The sequence below is a fragment of the Mus caroli genome, unplaced genomic scaffold (assembly GCF_978045245.1).
Source record: "Mus caroli unplaced genomic scaffold, Mus_caroli_1 scaffold_11, whole genome shotgun sequence".
In the NCBI taxonomy this organism is placed as follows: Eukaryota; Metazoa; Chordata; class Mammalia; order Rodentia; family Muridae; genus Mus; species Mus caroli.
In genome coordinates, this window is record NW_028227266.1 from 16,026,058 (window position 1) to 16,045,929 (window position 19,872).

Sequence of the window (19,872 nt, forward strand, 5' to 3'; positions counted from 1 at the left end):
AGTCTGTAACTGCAAACTGACATATATAACAAAACATGTCCCATTGAGTAAGGATACCATAAAGATGCAAGAACTACAGGTAGAAGACTTTATAACTTCCCTGTAATTGGTGCAACTTCAAAAGAAAGAAGAAAATTTTAATGTAAGAGATAACATAGCTAAGTTAAGTCTACAAAAATATGGCACCCACAAGATGTACTGAAATGTTATTAACCCATTTATCAGATTGGGCAAGCATGTTGATTTATGCAAGTTCAAAATGTGTAGAATTTTCTCGTTTGTGTAGTAGCATAAGTAACGCCATCCGATTGTGAAGTATTTCAGGTACAGTGTCATAGGAAGGTATAGTTCTTTCTCACTTCAGTAGCACATATACTAAAATTGGAATGATATAAAGAAGGTTAGCATGAGCCTTGTACTGAATGACCTACCAAATAATAAAGTGTTCTGTATTTTTTAATATTCCATGATAAAGTCAATTGTAAATGATATTTTCTATAAACCAAGTAGTATTGGTACAAAAAAATCCTAATTAAGGAGGTTCATGATACCCCCTGAAAAACCAACACTACGAATGTTACTGGAACAAAAATACAAATTAAGGAGATTCCTGAAAAGCCAGGAAATAAATAATCCCAGACTAGTTAAGTCAAAAAAATGAAGGCAAACACATACTCACAGACACAGACACAGACACACACACACACACACACACACACACACACACAGAGAGAGAGAGAGAGAGAGAGAGAGAGAGAGAGAGAGAGAAACATTGGTCATTTATATAAATTACCTCAATATAAATTGAGTGAATTTCTAAGGCATCCAAGAATGATACCCCAACATCAATTGCAGATATTACCTCAAAATAAAGAATCTGAAAAAAAAATACTTGTAGCAAATAAACCTAAGAAGCTGGTATAGCCATTCTAATATCTAACAAAACATACTTCAAACCAAAATTAGTCAAAAGAGAATGGAAAGGAAATTATATACTCATCAAATGTAGAATCTATCAAATACAATTCAAGTTTTAACATGTATACCCCAAATACAAGAACATCCAATTTTGGAAGAGAAACACTACTACAGCGTAAGTCACAATTTGACCCTTATACATGGATAGTGAGAACATTCAATGGACAACTCTAACCAAAGGACAGGACATCTGGACAAAACTAAACACAGAAATTATGAACCAAATGAACCTATAAATGTCTACAGTATATTTAATGCAAATACAAAGGAATGTATCTTCTCTGAGGCTCATGAAATGTTTTCCAAAACTGAACATTTACTCAGATAGAAATCAAGTCTCCACAGAGAGTAGAAAGTTGGCATGATTTCCTGCATCTTTTCATACCACCATCATTTAAAACTGGATATGAAAAACAGAAGCTACAGAAATCTTTACAAACTCTTGGAAACTGAACAACTCTATACTGAATGAAAAATAACTCAATGGAGAAATAATGAAATTAAAGACATTCTAAAATTAAATAAAAATTAATAGAGAGCATATCCAAATTTATGTGACTCAATGAAATTATTTCTAAGTGGAAACTTCATTGCACTAAATGTCTAATAGGCTCAGTCAAAACAAAATTTTCCAGAACAATTTACTTTGTGAGTAAAGATGCAAATAATTTAATAAGATGTGTGCAATCTGAATCCAATAATACATCAAACACATTATCCATAATGACCAAGTAAGCTTTATCCTTAATGTACAAGGACAGTTTAACATACACAAATCACCTATTGTAATCTACCACATGCAAACAAAAAGACAGAAATCCCAGAATTATCTTATTAAATGCAGAAAAGGCCTCTTACAAAATGCAAAATGCATCATGATAAATGTTCTTGGAGACGTACACAAGGGACATACATAAACACATTTAAGACAGTTTAGTGTAAGTTGATAGGCAATACCATGTTATTCCACTAAAATCAGAAAACAGACAAAGATTTCCATTCTCTTTATACTTTTTCCTAATCCTGATAAACACTTTTCTACAAGATATCTGGAAACAAAATTAACAAAAATTAGTAGACCTGCTATCTATAAATGCCAAAGGGAATGAGAAAGAATTCTGGAAAATATTCAAAATCCTCAATCCTCAAATCAATATCTTCAATCCTCAAATAATATAAATTATTTTTCTTAAATCTAACCAAAAGGTGAGGGCTTCTATGATAAAAACTTCAAGCTTTTGTAAAACAAAATTTCTTTAAGGTATCAGAAGACAGAAGTTCTGTTCAACTCACAGATTTACATGATTAGTGTAGTAGACATGGCCACTCTACTGAAAGTAACTCAAAGCAGCCACCATCAAACTCCAAACACAATTCTACATAGATCTTGAAAGGGCAATTTTCAATTTATTATAGAAATACAAAATGTATGGGGATAGCTAAAATAATCCTCTACAAACTTTAGAAAATAAAAAACATGAAAAAAAAAAAACAGAAACAAAACAAACCAACAACCAATCCAAAAACATTCAAACAAATGCTGCAGGTCATGCTCCTCCCAATTTCAAGTTGTATTAAAGCGTTATAGTAATAAAAATCACTTGCTTCTGGCATAAACATAGATATGTTAGCAATGCAATCAAATTGAAGATTCCCACATAAATCCATACACCCATAGCTACCTAAATTTTAATGAAGATTTCAGAAATGACACTGACAAAAATGACGGAATCGTCCACAAATGGGGGTTACCAATCTAGATGCCTGCATGTAGAAGAATGTAAATGGCTCCATACTTATCACCCTGCATGAAACTCAAATTAGATTAAACACTTCAGTGTAAAACCAGATAAACTGAACTTAGTTCAAGTTAAGTGTAGAACAGTCTTCATCTCATTGTCACAGAAGATTTTGTGAACAGAATACCTATAGCAAAGGCACTGTTCAAAATTAATAAATAGTACCATCATTCAGAAAAAGTGACAGCACACAGAATGGAAAAACATGTGTACTAGCTTTTTGTAAGACAGATACTTAATATCCAAAATATTTAACAGCTCAAAAAAATAAACATCAAAAAACACTAATAATCCCATTAAAATGAGGTACATATATAAACAGATTTCTCAATATAGGAAACTCAAGTGTATAAGAAATTCTTAAATGATTCACATCATTATCCTTCAGGGAAATGAAAATCAAAACTACTTTGGGATTCTATCTTGTACCTGTGCTATTAGATATTTCACATTTGTAGACTGTGGGTGCTGGCTCTGCACTCAGTCCCACACACCCAGAGAAAGCATGACTCTCAGGTGGTTTAACATGCCAAAGATCACAGGTGAGGAGGCCACAATCTATGGTCCTACATGAGGTCCCCAGGAATCAAGGAATGCAGGAAATCCCTCCCAGTCAATAGCATGGGTTACTTCCAGTCTGAGCCAGTGCTCTGAGCTGACCTTGGATGCTGGCTCTGCACACAGTCCCACAACACTCAGAGAAAAATGGACTTTCAGGTGTTCTAACAGACCCAGGACCACAGGTGCTATGAAATGCCCAGAGTCACAGAATCACAGGATCTAAGGATCACAGGATCACAAAATGACAGAGGAAGCTCAACTCCCAGGAGATCAGACACAACCAGGAGCACTGGAACTCTAACACCCTCAAGATCATAGCCAAGGCCACAACATTTTTCCTAACACCCAGCATAACTGGGAATCCCATAGGAACCAGGGAAACACAAAACCCTCCCCAGCCAGAACCCAGGTTTCCTTCCATCTTGTACCAATGTCCAGAGCAAACCCTGGACTGTGGCACCCCACCCACAACTGCAACACCCAAAGAAAGCTTGACTCCCAGGAGATCTGACACAACAGTATCTCAGGAGCTTGATCACACCAGTATTTACCAGAGGCAGCTTGACACATAGGAGCTCTGGGCTTCAAGAGTAGGTAGTACTAGAGAAAACCAGATGGCAAGAGGCAAGCAAAGAACATGAGCAACGGAAACCAAGGCTATCTGGCATCATCAAAACCCAGTTTTCCCACCATAGCAAGTCCTGGATACCATCACACCAAAAAAGCAAGATGTAGGATTTAAAATCACATCTTATGATGATGATAGAGGACTTTAAGAAGGACATAAATAACTCCATTAATGAAATACAGAAGAATACAGGTAAGCAGCTAAAAGCCCTTAATGTATAATCACAAAAAATCCCTTAAAGGATTACAGGAAATGACAACCAAACAGGTGAAGGAATTGGACAAAACCATTCAGAATCTAAAAATGGAAATAGAAACAGTAAAGAAATCACAAAGGGAGACAACTCTGGAGATAGAAAACCTAGGAAAGAGATCAAGAGTCATAGATGCAAGCATCACCAAAAGAATACAAGAGATAGAAGAGAGACTTTCAGGTACAGAAGATACCATACAAAATGCTGACACAACAGTCAAAGAAAATGCAAAATACAGAAATCTCCTACCCCAAAACATCCAGGAAATCCAGGACACAATGAGAAGACCAAACCTAAGGATAAAAGATATAGAAGAGAGTGAAGATTCCCAATTTAATAGGCCACTAAATATCTTCAATAAAATTATAGAAGAAAACTTCCCTAACCTAAAGAAAGAGATGTCCATGAACATACAAGAAGCCTACAGAAGTCCAAATAGATGGGACAGGAAAATAAATTTCTCCCATCACATAATAATTAAAACACCAAATTCGCAGAACAAAGATAGAATATTAAAAGCAGTAAGGGAAATACGTCAAGTAACATATGAAAGCAGACCTATCAGAATTACACCGGAATTCTCACTAAAGAACATAAAAGCCAGAAAATCCTGGGCAGATTTCATACAGACCCTAAGAGAACACAAATGCCAGCCCAGGCTACAATAGCCAGCAAAATGCTCAATTACCTTAGATGGGGAAACCAAGATATCCATGACAAAAAAAAAAATTTACACAATATCTTTCTACATAACCAGCCATGCTAAGGATTATAAATTTAAAACTCCATCACAAGGAAGGAAACTATACCCTAGAAAAAGCAAAAAATAATCTCCTCTCATCAAACCCCAAAGAAAGCTACACACAAACATAATTTCACCTCTAACAACAAACATAACAGGAAGCAACAATTATTTTTTTCTTAATATCACTTTATATAAAAGGATTCATTGCCCAATAAAAAGACATAGACTAACAGACTGGATACTTAAACAGGACCCAGTATTTTGCAGCATACGGGAAACATATCTCAGTTACAAAGACACTATCTAAGAGGAAAAGGCTGGAAAACAATTTTCCAAACAAATGGCCCCAAGAAGCAAGCTGGTGTATCCCTTCTAATATATAATAAAATTAACATTTAACCAAAGTTATCAAAAAGATAAGGAAGGATACTTCATAAATATTAAAAAAAAATCTACCATGATAACCTCTCAATTTTGAACATCTATGCTCCAAATTCAGGGGCATCCACATTCATAAATGAAACTTTACTAAAGCTCAAAGCACAAAATGCACATCAAACAATAATAGTGGGAGACATAAACACCCCACTTTCATCAATGGACATATCATGAAAACAGAAGCTAAACACAGACACAATGAAATTAACAAAAGTTATGAACCAAATGAATTTAATAGATATCTATAGAACATTTCATCCTGGAAGCAAAAGAATACACCTTATTCTCTGCACTTCATGGTATCTTCAGACCACCACAGACTAAGGCTGGCCTTCAATAGCAATAAAAATAATGGATATCCCACATACATATGGAAGCTAAATAATGCTCTCCTCAATGATAACTTGGTCAAAGAGGAAATAAAGAAATTAGGATTTTAATAATTTAATGAAAATAAAGGAATATCATTCCCAAACTTATGGGACATAATTAATTGTGTGCTAAGAAGAAAACTCATAACTCTAAGTGCCTCCAAAAAGAAACTGGGGAGAGTATACCCTAGCACCTTTACAGCACACCTAAGAGCACTAGAAAAAAAGAAGCAAATGGTGCAGAATTCTATCAGACATTCAAAGAATACCTAATACCAATACTTTTCAAACTATTTCTCAAAATTGAAACAAAAAAAAAAACACAACTCAATTTATTCTATGAATCTGCAATACACTCATCCCTAAACTGCACAAAGAAAGAGAACTTCAAACCAATCTACCTTATGAATATCAATGCAAAAATATTCAATAAAATTCTTGCAAACTGAATCAAAGAACACATCAAAACAATCATTCATCATGATAAAGTAGGCCTCATCCCAGGGATGCAGGGATCATTCAATATATGACAATTCATCAACATAGTTTACTATATACCACTCCTGGGGTTATACCCAAAAGATGCTCCAACATATATCAAGGACACATGCACCACTATGTTCATAGAAGAAGCGTTCATAATAGCCAGAAGATGGTAAGAACTCAAATGTCCTTCAACAGAAGAATGGATATAGAAAATGTGGTACATTTACACAGTGAAACTGTACTCAACTATTAAAAACAATGAATTTCTGAAATTCTTAGGCAAATAGACAGAACTGGAAAATATCTTCCTGAGTAAGGTAACCCAATCACAAAAGAACACACATGGTATGTACTCACTGATAAGTGGATATTAGCTCAAAATCTTAGCATGCCCAAGGTACAATTCACAGACCCCGTGAAGTCTAAGAAGAAGGAAGACCAAAGTGTGGATGCTTCCGTCCTTCTTAGAAGGGGGAACAAAATACTCATCGGAGGAAATTGGAGACAAACTCTGGAGCAGAGACTGAAGGAAAGGCCATCCAGAGAGTGCCCCACTGGGGAATCCATACCATATACAGTCACCAAAGCCAGACACTACTGTGGATGCCAAAAAGTTGACAGGAACCTGATATGGCTGTCTCCTGAGAGGCTCTGCCAGTGCCTGGGAAATACAGAGGCAGATGCTCGCAGCCAACCATTGAACTGAGCACAGGGTCCCCAATAGTGGAGTTAGAATGGAACTAATAGGGTTTGCAACCCCATAACAAGAACAAAAATATCAACCAACCAAACCCCCCCTAGAGCTTTTAGGGACTAAACCACCAACCAAAGTATACACATGGAGCGACCCATGCCTCCAGCCACATATATAGCAGAGGATGGCCTTGATAACTAGCAATGTAGCAGACAGAAAAGTATAAAAGCATGTTAAGTTACAAGCTTGTTTAGGAATGAGACTAGCTTATGGCCTGAGCATTTTTAATACTTAATAAGTCCCCAAATCATTAGGTGGCACAGAGGTGTGGTTTCTGTAACTCACTGTTAGAAATAGTGTTCAATGTACTGGCTCTTAGAATCTAAGCTTAGAGCCTGAGAACTCAAGATGAATAAAGTTTCCTAGCCAAAGACATGAAAATGAACAGGAATCTCAGCATTTTGGCATTGTGAAAGTTGGCTCTTTTAAAAAGCCCCTGCTAAGTAGAAAAATTGGCTCTTCTACCAGTACCTCTGAGGACGACAATAGATGTGGTTTCTCCCAAGCATAGCACAGTTCCTAAGAAGGATTGGAGAGTATACTAGAAAGAGCTGGGTGGCCCATGGTAAAACCACAACTCAATAAGTTCTGTTCTAGAAAAGCCTACAACTGAGGCTTTTCCAAGCAAGGCAGAGAGAAGGAGTGACCCTAGGTTGTTGGAGTCATCAACCTTTGGGATATGCTAGCTGTCTGACAGAAAGACTTGGCATATGCCAACTATAGACATGTGCAAATGTCAGAAAAGCTGCAAGTCAACAGATTTGCTAAGATACTTGTGAAGAACTTAAGCAGAGAGTTATAGATGAAAAAGAAAAGTGCTTTCAGTGTTAAAAAATATATAAAACACAGTGACACATTGCATCCAAACCTGTATGATTTTATTTCACGTACCAGCACACAGATAATTGTTTTTCAATTATAACTTCAAATTTATATATTCTTTTATGAAGAGAGAAGAAAAGAGAACTAGATAAGAAAAGGTCTGAAAAAAATTCTTTTAGTTATAAACTATAGGACAAAATTTAGACAATTAATTAAATCATGAAAAAATTTCATATGAATCCAATCTAAAGCTTATAGCAGCACCTTGTAACAAGACTGCAAAATGGCAGTCTTTATTTGTTAAAAAAAAAAAAACTAAAATTCTTCCATCCATGACAATGGAATTAGATGGAGATTAGATAAATCTGCAAGATTATTAAGAGTTTAGGTGGCACCCTATAAAGACACAAACCTTAACAAGATTTAAGGAAACAGTAACAGCCTATGGCTTACATTCACTATATATAAAACAGTTGCTTAATTACTGGGCCTCACAAATTTGTATAATTCCAAACCACTAAAGATATTTGATGACACTGATCTTAGAGTCTGACCATCACCTATAGGTATTAACAGGACGGAAAATTGAGTCTTCAATTATAGGGCAATAATAGTACTAGAGATCTTGATTTTGTCCAAGATAAATTACTACATAAAGGTCTATATTCTGAATTAAGAGTACAGATAATGTCATTTACAAATATTACCCATGGTTCATATGAATCCTTCAAAGACATATTACAAAGGTTAACTACATCTCTAAACAGAGCAATATCAGATTCAAGTGGTAGAGAAATTTTAATGGAATCTTTAGGTTTTGAAAATGCTAATGCTAAAGGCTAAAAGGCTGCTATACCTTTATTACCAAGATCCACACGTCTTTCTAAATGGATTAAAACTACTGCAGATATAGAATCTAATGCTTCCAACTCAGGTGTGGTTGCACAGACAATTACAGAAGATATTGAAACAGAAAATGCCCATTGTTGTGGCTGTGAAAGATAAACTCATTCCCAGAAAGACTGTAAGCAAACAGTTTCTAAGTATATATTGCCCTATAATAATAATTCAAGAAGAAAGTTTCTTGTGAAATGTAGAAAATATGGAAGGAAGAGGCAAAAGGCTCATGAATGTAGGTCATTCAAAGATACTTAAGGCAATTCCTTAATTTTGGAATACTGACTAAGGATATTTGCTCAGGGACCAAAAGAAGGAAAGCATGAGCAATTTGTTTCTTGACCAGTGAGGAAAGACTGCTCTGGAAAACCACTAGAAAAATAAAAGCTTAAAAGGAAAAACAGGGTGGCTCAAAACATAAAGATATCATTTAATAGAGATAGAGCAGCTACTATAGATAAAACAAGAGATTCTAAAGATACCAAGAAACAGATATTTTGGCAACTTACTATAAATGATAGGAATCAAAGATAAAATTACCATTAGGACTCCCCAGCCCACATTTCTGCAAGCCTCCTGGGAGGCCTGGTCCCAACCTAAACACCCACGTGAGACAACGAAGCCCCAAGCTCCTGCTTGCTGGGACCTCAGCAAGCCCAGCAGTTGTGAGCACTTGTCCTGTCCTTTTGGACTTCCAAATTACTCCAATTCCACAAAACTATATGAAAATGAGGATCTTCCACTCACACTCCAGCCCAGAGCTCTACCTATATTTTTGGAGGCACACTGCTATCAAGGACAAAAATTCCAAGAGGTTTACTACTCCCAGGGACTACCAGAACAGCCAACACCAGGAACAACCAGATGGCTGAGGGAAGCCACAAGAACATAATCAACAAGCTAGTACAAACTGGCACAATCAAAACCTACTACAGCAAGCCCTGGATATCCTAACACACCAGAATGGCAAGACTATCATCTTACACCAGATCATATTAAAATGTTAGAGAACTTTAAAGAGGAAACAAATAAATCCCTTAAAAATACTGGAAATGGTGAAAAAAATGAATAAAACTGTCTAAGACATAAAAATTAGAAATAGAAGCAGTAAATAAAACACAAATAGGGGAAACCCTGAAGATGGAAAACCTAGGGAAAAGAGCAAGAAGTACAGAGATATGTACCAACAAAAGAATATAAGAGAGAGAATCTTAGGAGTAGAAGATATGACAGAACAAACTGGTACATTTATCAAAGGAAAGGTCAAATGTAAAAAGTATCTAACTTAAAACTTCCAGGAAATTGAGAACACCACTAAAAGACCAAATGTAAGCAAAATATGAATAGAAGTGGGAAAGAGAAGATTCCCAGCTCAAAGGCCCAGAAAATACCTTCAACAAAATCACAGAAAAAAATTTCTCTAACCTAAAGACAGAGATGGCTATAAACATTCAAGAAGTTAGCATAACACCAAAAAAATTGGATGAGAAAAGAAAATCATCCAACCATATAATAACCCAAACACTCAAAGAACAGAACAAAGAAAGAATGTTAAATGCTGTAAGAGACAAATACCAAGTAACCTATAAAGGCAGACCTATCAGAATTACAACTGAATTCTCAACAGAGACTTCAAAAGTCAGGAGATCTTGGACAGGTTGTTTTGTTTTGTTTTGTTTTTTCAGAATTTAAGAGATCACAGATAACCGCCAGTTGTGCCAGCATCATTTATTGAAAATGCTGTCATTTTTCCACTGGATGGTTTTAGTTACCTTGTCAAAGATCAAGTGACCAAGTGTGTGGGTTCACTTCTGGGTCTTCAATTCTATTCCAGTGATCTACCTCCTGTCTGTGCTGTACCAGTACCATGCAGTTTTTAATCACAATTGCTCTATAGTACAGCTTCAGGTCAGGCATGGTGATTCCACCAGAGGTTCTTTTATCATTGAGAAGAGTTTTTTCTATCCTAGTTATTTGGTTATTCCAGATGAATTTGCCAATTGCCCTTTCTAACTCAGTGAAGAATTGAGTTGGAATTTTGATGGGGATTGCATTGAATTTGTAGATTGCTTTCGGCTGTATAGCCATTTTGACTATATTAATCCGGCAAATCCATGAGGATGGGAGATTGTTCTATCTTCTGAGATTTTCTTTGATTTCTTTCTTCAGAGACTTGAAGTTCTTATCATACAGATCTTTCACTTCCTTAGTTAGGGTCACACCAAGATATTTTATATTATTTGTGACTATTGTGAAGTGTTTTGTCTCCCTAATTTCTTTCTCATCCTGTTTATCCTTTGTGTAGAGAAAGGCCACTGATTTGTTTGACTTAATTTTATATCTAGCTACTGCACTGAAGCTATTTATCAGGTTTGGAGTTCTCTGGTGGAATTTTTAGGGTCACATATATATACTATCATATCATCTGCAAATAGTGATATTTTGACTTCTTCCTTTCCAATTTGTATCCCCTTGCATATGCCAACAAGATTTTGCTGAAAGGACCCTGATATAGCTGTCTTTTGTGAGTCTATTACTGTGCCTGGCAAATACAGAAGTGGATGCTCACAGTCATCTATTGGATGGATCACAGGTCCCCCAATGAAGGAGCTAGAGAAAGTACCCAAGGAGCTGAAGGGGTCTGCAACCCTATAGGTGAAACAACAATATGAATAACCAGTACCCCAAGAGCGTGTGTCTCTAGCTGCATATGTAGCAGAAGATGGCTTATTGGGTCTTCTGAAGTACAATCATGATAGGTCTTTTTTTTTTAATTAATTTATTTATTTTGTGAGCACTCCACAACCTTAGTACTAGTGTTAGGCCTTGGGACCACCCCATGAGCTGGATCCCACTTTGGGCCTGTCAAATGACCTTCTTTTCCTCAGTCTTCTTTCTATTTCCATCTCTGTAGTTCTTTCAGACAGGAACAATTATGGGTCAGAGTTTTGACTGTGGGATGGCAACCCCCTCCCACATTTGATGCCCTCCCTGTCTTTCTGTTGGAGGTGGCTTCTATAAGTACCCTCTCCCTATGGCCCGGCATTTCATCTAAGTTTCCTCCATTTGAGTCCTAAGAATATCTCACTTCCCAGGTCTCTGGTGCATTCTGGAGGGTTCCCCCCAACATCCTACGTTGAAAGGTCGCTTGTTTCTATTCTTCTTGCAGGTCCTCAGGGCTTCAGTACTTCTCTATCACCCTATACCATATCAGATTCCCCTCTCCCTCCTCACACCCTTGTAACTTTTCCTCTCACACCCCTTCCTCCTTCCCCACTTGTGACTGCTTTTTCTCCCTCCCAAGTGGGACTGAGACATCCTCATTTGGGCACTTCAGCTTGTTGACATTTTTGAGTTCTGTGGACTGTATATTGGGTATTCTGTACTTTTTATGGCTAACATCCACTTATTGGTGAGTACATACCATGCATGTCCTTTTGGGTCTGGCTTATCTCACTTAGGATGATGTTTTCTAGTTCTATCCATTTGCCCACAAAACTCGGGATGTCCTAGTTCTTGATATCTGAGTAGCATTCCATTGTGTAAATGAACAACATTTTATGTTGTGGGACATCTGGGTTGTTTCCAGCTTCTGCTATCACAAATAAAGATGCTATGAACATAGTGGAACACATGCTCCTGTGGCATGGTGGGGCATATTTTGGGTATGTTCCCAATTACTGGGTCTTCAGATAGATCTATTTCCAGTTTTCACAAGAAACTCCAGGTTGATTTCCAAAGTGCTACTACCAGTTCGCAATCAAACAAGCAATGAAGGAATGTTCCTCTTTCTCCACATCCATGCCAACTTATGTTGTCACCTGAGGTTTTGATCTAAGCCATTCTTATTTGTGTAAGGTGGAATCTCAGGGTCATTTTGATTTGCATTTCTCTGATCACTAAGGACTTTGAACATTTCTTTAAGTGCTTCTCAGTCATTTGAGAATCCTCTGTTGTGAATTCTCTGTTTAGTACTATAAACCATTTTTTGATTGGGTTCTTTGTTTTTTGGTGGTTAGCCTCTTGAGTTCTTTATATATTTTGGATATTAGCCCATTATTTGAGGTGGGGTTAGTGGAGTTTTTTTCCCCCCAAACTGTATGTTGCTCATTTGTCTTTGACTATATCCTTTGCCTTACAGAAGCTTTCCAGTTTCATGAGGTCACATTTATCAATTCTTCATCTTAAAGCCTGTGCCATTGGAGTTCTTTTTAGATTTCCCCTGTGCTAATGAGTCCAAGGCTCTTTCCCACTTTCTCTTCTATTAGAATCGTGTATCTGTTTATATGTTGAAGTCCTTCATCCACTTGGGCTTGAGCTTCATGCAAGATGAAAAATATAGGTCTATTTTCATTTTTCTACACACAGACAGACAGTTAGACCAGCATCATCTATTAAAGATGCTTTCTTTTTTCCATTGTACATTTTTGGCATCTTTGTCAAAGATCAGGTATCCATAATTGTGTGGTTTCATTTCTGAATCTTCAATTCTATTCTAATGATCAAAGTGCCTGTCTCTATAGGAATACCATACAGCTTTTATCACTATTACTCTGTAGTAAAGCTTGAGCTTCCTTCACAACAGCCACAAATAACATAAAATATCTTAGGGTAACTTTAATCAAACAAGTGAAAGACTTGTATGACAATAAATTCAAATCTCTCAAGAAAGAAATCAAAGAAGATCTCCAAAATTGGAGAGATCTCCCATGCTCTTGGATTGGAAGAATTAATACAGTAAAAATGGCCATCCAACCAAAGGCAATCTACAGGTTCAATGCAATCCCCATCACAATCCCAACACGTTTTTTCAAAGACATGGAAAAACCAAATTTTAACAATGAATTTCTACAAATACAGCTCTACACAGGGCATTAGAAGAAAAACTCCAGCACAAGGACAGTAATAACATACACAGATACACACATAAACTCACAGGCACTCTCACACACACAAACATAGAGACACACAAAGAAATGAGCAAAACTGAAAGAAAATTATAGACAAAGTACCACCATACCAACCCAAATATCAAAATAACAGGAACATTATTAATAACTCTCAACATCAATGGACTCAATGATAAAAAGACACAGGCTGTTGGGAACTAAAAGGAAGAAGGGGAAGAACAGACCCACACCTTGCCAGAGTTCCACCTATTCTCTGGTTAGTCAGGCTTGGGAGGACTGCTATCTACCTTCCACTCATCCCCACGTGGGCATCTAAGCCTCTGACCCACTCTTTGTGGGGTGGCAATATTCCCAGAGCTACTTTGCTAAAGCCACCAGGGTTAAAGGAGAGAGGGATGAGGGAAGATGTTCCCAACACCTGCGAGAGTGAGTGCAGTGGATCTTGATGAGCAGAGACTCTATGGTTTTAGAGCTTTATTGTAGAAAGGCAGGGGGAAAGAGAGAAGGTAGAAGAAAGAGAGAGACAGACAGACAGAGAGAAAGACAGAGAGAGAGAGAGAGAGGAAAGGCTAGAGAGAGTAAGAGGGAGAGAGGAGAAGACAAAGAGAGGGGAGAGTGGAGAGAAGACAAAGAGAGGGGGAGAGAGAGGGTGAGAGTGGGGTTAAGAAGTAAAAGAGTGAGAAGTAACAGCACAAGCAGGGGCTGAACAGCCCTTTTATGGTCTTTACTGTTCCTAGATGACGGGGAGGAGTTTAGCCTGAAGGTCAGATGCTTGGGCCATTGTCTACATGACATCTAGCCATGCTTCTCTTGTGGGGGCTGTGTGTGTGTGTGGGGGGGGACTTAAACAGGAGCCAGCGTTCCAGGAGCATAAGGGAACACCTACCGTGTCATGTAGGTGAATTATCACCCATTTTGGGGTTCAGACCACAGCTCAACTGGAGACCATCCTGTCTGTGCATAGCCCCGTTCCCCACAACAGGCTACCAAACTGGATATGCAAACCAGAACCATAATTCTACTACATACATGAAAAACATCTCACTAACAAAGATAAATGTTACCTCAGGGTAGAGGGATTGGAAAGGTTTTCAAAGCAAATGGACTCAAAGAACTTGCTGCAGTGGCATCTCTAATATCTAGTAAAATAGACTTCAATCAATCAAAAGTAATCCAAAGAGACAGGGAAGGACATTACTAGTCATCTAATGAAATTTCCACCAAGATGATGTTTCAATTTTGAACATCTATGCCCCAAATGCAAGGACACTTGCATTATTAAAAGAAATATTACTAAATCTCAAACCACATTGAATCCAACCCAATAATATTGGTGCCATTCAATTCTCCACTCTCACAAATGGACAAGTCATTAAAAGAGAAACTAAACAGAGTATCAATATATCTATCATGTTATCAACTAAATATATTTATCAAATATATATAGAACCTTCCAATGGAAATAAAAGAATACACTTTCTTCTCAGCAACTCATAGAACAGTTCATGAAATAGTCCAAAACTGACTGTAAAATAAGGTACAAAGCAAGCTTTAACTGATATAAAAAGATTGAAATACCCCTTCTATCCTGTCATATCACCATGGATTAAGGCTGGACTTCAACAACAACAGGAACAACAGAAAGCCCACATGCTCATGGAAGCTGAACAACTCTCAATCAATGACCACTTTGTCAGGGAAGAAATAATGAAAGGAGTTAAAACCATTCTAGAATTCACTGATAATGAAAGCACAACATACTCAAGCATTTGACAGTGCTAACAGATAAGTTCATAACATTCAGTGCCTTCATAAAGAAATTGTAGAAATCTCAGACTAGCAACTGAACAGCTCACCTGAAAACGCCAGAACCAAAAGAAGTAAAGATGCCCAAAAGGAGTAGATTGCAGGAAACAGTCAAACTCAGGACTGAAATCAATCAACCAGATGCCAGCCTGGGAGAGAGACCAGAAGATGAAGGAGGAGGGACTGGAGCACAGGAGGAAGCCACCATAAAGGGAGATGGACCATGAGTATAAGGCCAGGAAAAAACAGCAAGTATCAGCTGGAGAGGTAGCCAGGCCAGTAGTCAGGAAAATAGATTAGGTGTTATCCCCGAGTAATTGCCAAAGCCAAATAAAATAGCCATAGTCTGAGAGGTCTCATCTACTTGGAAGCTAGTCAGTGGTAAATTTAGATTCGTTATACTACAACACATAATGATATTAAATTTATATAAATAGAAAGGGAATATGAATATATTAACCCACATAGGGTATGTTTATAATGTCTAGTTAAAAGAAAAGTTAAAACTTTTCTGTTGTCAATAAGCATTGAACTTTACTTTTGAAAAAAATGTATTCTGCTAGTCAATATGGGTTTGGGTTGAGGCAAAACTGTTTTGCTTTTATCCAAAAGAAAAACAAAAGTTCTACTCATGAGAGCTGACATGGGGTAGAGTTGCATGCTACTCTGAGCAGCCAGCATGTCTCCTTGGGATATGGGGCTCCCACAGGAGCAATAATGGCAGCTTGTGAGAGATAACTTGAAATACAGTGTCAAGTTGTAATTAAAAACAAGTCTCTAAATGTGAATTTGCTGCAGACGAACCTCACTTGGGTCCTTGATCCCTGGGAAAAACTCGGGCTTAGTTACAGGTGGGCAAAGAGTCGTCGAAAGTGGGGTGACAAGCAGACTCGACACAAGGGAGTGTGGATCTGAATGTAATTTGTAAAATCGAGCATCAAACTTTTTATACAGAAGAAAATAGGGAAGGTGTGTGAGAAACCGGCAATGCACAGAGGTTACTGGATTCTTACACAAAACAGAGGAATGCAAACACGGAAAGACTGGCAGGAACTAACTGGGATAAAATTCAATATTAACAACTGGGATCAAGAACATCTCCACCTAAGGTCCACTTAATCTTAGAAGCCAGAGTCAAGGACTTCATGCCCTTGGCATAGTTCCTACTCTAGTCTATTGTATAGTCCACCTTCCCCCTAGGCCATTGTAAATACTTGTATATGGGTGTAACTCAGCTATCTAGTGTTCTAAGTAACTACTCTGGTTCCTCCTTAGGTCACAAACTTCCTTCTTAGATAATGGTAAATTTCTGTGTAGGGCAGTGACTTAGCTATCCATGCCCAGGGTCAGATCAGGGACTGCCTTGAATTAACTAAGCTATATGTAAAAATATCAGTTCTTAGGAACACTTGTAATAAAGCAATATTAAGGGAAAACACACAGATCCGTTTACCAACTAAAGCAAGGACATTGGAGCATTTGTTATACAGGATGCCATGGTTCCAGGAGACTAAGTTTCTGTGAACTTTTCGCCTCGGGACAATGCCCAGGTTTTCGGTGATAAAGAACTTCAGCAAGTACAAAGTGGATGGATACAAAATTAACTCAAATAAATCAGTAGCCTTCCTTTTTTATAAATGCTAAACAACTAGGGAATGAAATTATTGAAAGAACAACTTTCATAATTGTAAGGAGCCGCCTTCACATTTGCCATTACAAGATGGCGCTGATGGCACTGACACCCGTGTTCTAAGTAGTAAACAAGCAAGCTGCGCATGTGCCGGGGTAGCTTTCCACCCCATGTGCTCTGCCTTTCCCGTGACGACAACTCTGGCTGATGGGCTGCAGCCAATCAGGGAGTGACACGTCCGAGGCGGAGGACAGTCCTCCATAAAAGGGAGGGGGCTCCGCCATCTCTCTCTCTCTCTGGCTCCCTTCTCCACTGGCTCCTGATGGGGTAAGCAATAAAGCTTGTGCTGCAGAAGATTCCGGTTGCCCTGAGCGTGTTCTTACCAGGGGGACACAAAAGCGCGGGCAATAAATGGTGCCGGAACCCTCGAGCTACTGCATCATGGAGAAGGAGCGGTTAATGAAGTGTTCCCGGAAACAGACTGTTGAGAAGGACCCGGTGTAGGTTCAGAACTCTACAGCTGGGGAACTGTGGTAATGAAGTGTTCCCGGAAACAGACTGTTGAGAAGGACCCGGTGTAGGTTCAGAACTCTTCAGCTGGGGAACTGATGCGCGTTCGTTACAGCTTTACAAGGTATGTCTGGTCTTGAACTTTCTCTAGTGTTAAAAGCCCTTTTATTTCTTTTCATATGTCAATAAGTGGTTAAGACAGGGTGGAGAATTCTGGACAAAATTCAAGACAGTCTATCAGAAGTAAAGCGGGGAGAGAGAGCAGGAAAAAAGAGAAAGCATGGCGCGCCAAATAAGTATACAGGCCTTTCCACGGGTCTTGAACCCGAGGAAAAGTTAATGTCAGGGAAGAATACCTGGGGAGAGATTAGAAGGAAAGAGGAGAGAAAACAAAGGAAAAAAGAAAAGTTAATGTCAGGGAAAAATACCTGGGGAGAGATTAGAAGGAAAGAGGAGAAAAGAGATGAGTTTAAAGAGCCAGTTCTTAGTAGCTGTGAATCAGATAAAGAAATTAGCCCTTCTGAGAAAACAGACTTGGAGGAGAGAGCAGCTCGTTATGAGAGAGAAATTCGAGCTTTTAAGTCAAGAAAAAAGCCAAAAGCGGCTGGCAAAGGCCAGCTTGCTGCTTGGCCTCAGGGCAGTCGGCTTCAGGGTCATAGTGCACCTCCGCCCTATGTGGAGCCCCCGCCCTGCGTAGTGCGTCAGCCCTGCGCAGAGAGGCAGTGCGTGGACTCGTTCATTTCAAGAGAGGCACAAAGGAAGATGCAACAGGCATTTCCGGTCTTTGAAGGAGCCGAGGGTGGGCGTGTCCACGCTCCAGTAGAGTATATACAGATGAAAGAGCTTGCTGAATTGGTCCGTAAATATGGAGCCAATGCTAATTTTACTTTGGTGCAGTTAGACAGACTTGCCGGCATGGCACTAACTCCTGCCGACTGGCAAATGATTGTAAAAGCCGCTCTCCCCAATGCGGGCAAATATATGGAATGGAGAGCTCTATGGCAAGAGGCTGCACAAACGCAGGCCCGAGCAAACACTGCTGCTTTGACTCCAGAGCAGAGAGATTGGACTTTTGACAGGTTCAAACCTTGGCAGCCACATCCAATGATTGGGAAGTTTTAGTTACCTCCTTTTCAGGACAAATAGATAACCATTATCCAAAACATCCAATTTTACAGTTCGCCTAAAATCAATCTGTTGTGTTTCCACAAATAACAGTAAGAAACCCACTTAAAAATGGGGTTGTGGTATATACTGATGGATCAAAAACTGGCATAGGTGCCTATGTGGCTAATGGTAAAGTAGTATCCAAACAATATAATGAAAATTCACCTCAAGTGGTAAAATGTTTAGTGGTTTTAGAAGTTTAAAAAACCTTTTTAGAACCCCTTAATTTTTTAGAAGTGGCTGGAGTGATTAAGCCTTCCAGTAAAGTTGCCAATATTTTTCAGCAGATACAATTAGTTTTGTTATCTAGAAGATTTCCTGTTTATATTACTCATGTTAGAGCCCATTCAGGCCTACCTGGCCCCATGGCTCTGGGGAATGATTTGGCAGATAAAGCCACTAAAGTGGTGGCTGCTGCCCTAACATCCCCGGTAGAGGCTGCAAGAAATTTTCATAACAATTTTCATGTGACGGCTGAAACATTACGCCGCCGTTTCTCCTTGATGAGAAAAGAAGCCCGTGACATTGTTACTCAATGTCAAAGCTGCTGTGAGTTCTTGCCAGTTCCTCATGTGGGAATTAACCCACGCGGTATTCGACCTCTACAGGTCTGGCAAATGGATGTTACACATGTTTCTTCCTTTGGAAAACTTCAATATCTCCATGTGTCCATTGACACATGCTCTGGCATCATGTTTGCCTCTCCTTTAACCTGAGAAAAGGCCTCACATGTGATTCAACATTGCCTTAAGGCATGGAGTGCTTGGGGAAAACCCAAACTCCTTAAGACTGATAATGGACCAGCTTATACATCTCAAAAATTCCAACAGTTCTGCCGTCAGATGGACGTGACCCACCTGACTGGACTTCCATCTAATAAAACAGAAAGGGGGAGTCGAGGAGGCTATACCCCGAGTACCAAGAGTGTCTGTGTCTACAGCACTTTTTACACTCAATTTTTTAAATCTTGATTCTCATGGCCATACCGCGGCTGAACGACATTGTTCAGAGCCAGACAGGCCCAAAGAGATGGTTAAATGGAAAGATGTTTTAAATAACAAATGGAAAGGCCCGGATCCTATTTTGATAAGATCCAGGGGAGCTGTTTGTATTTTTC

General features: G+C 38.6%; 1 non-coding gene across 1 annotated transcript; it reads left to right on the forward strand.

The window, feature by feature from the left end:
- Positions 1 to 347: 347 nt before the first annotated feature.
- Positions 348 to 457, forward strand: LOC115030299 (U6 spliceosomal RNA). Its single transcript, XR_003835885.1, has one exon. It is a non-coding gene; the product is annotated as a U6 spliceosomal RNA (small nuclear RNA).
- The last annotated feature ends 19,415 nt before the right edge of the window (positions 458 to 19,872 follow it).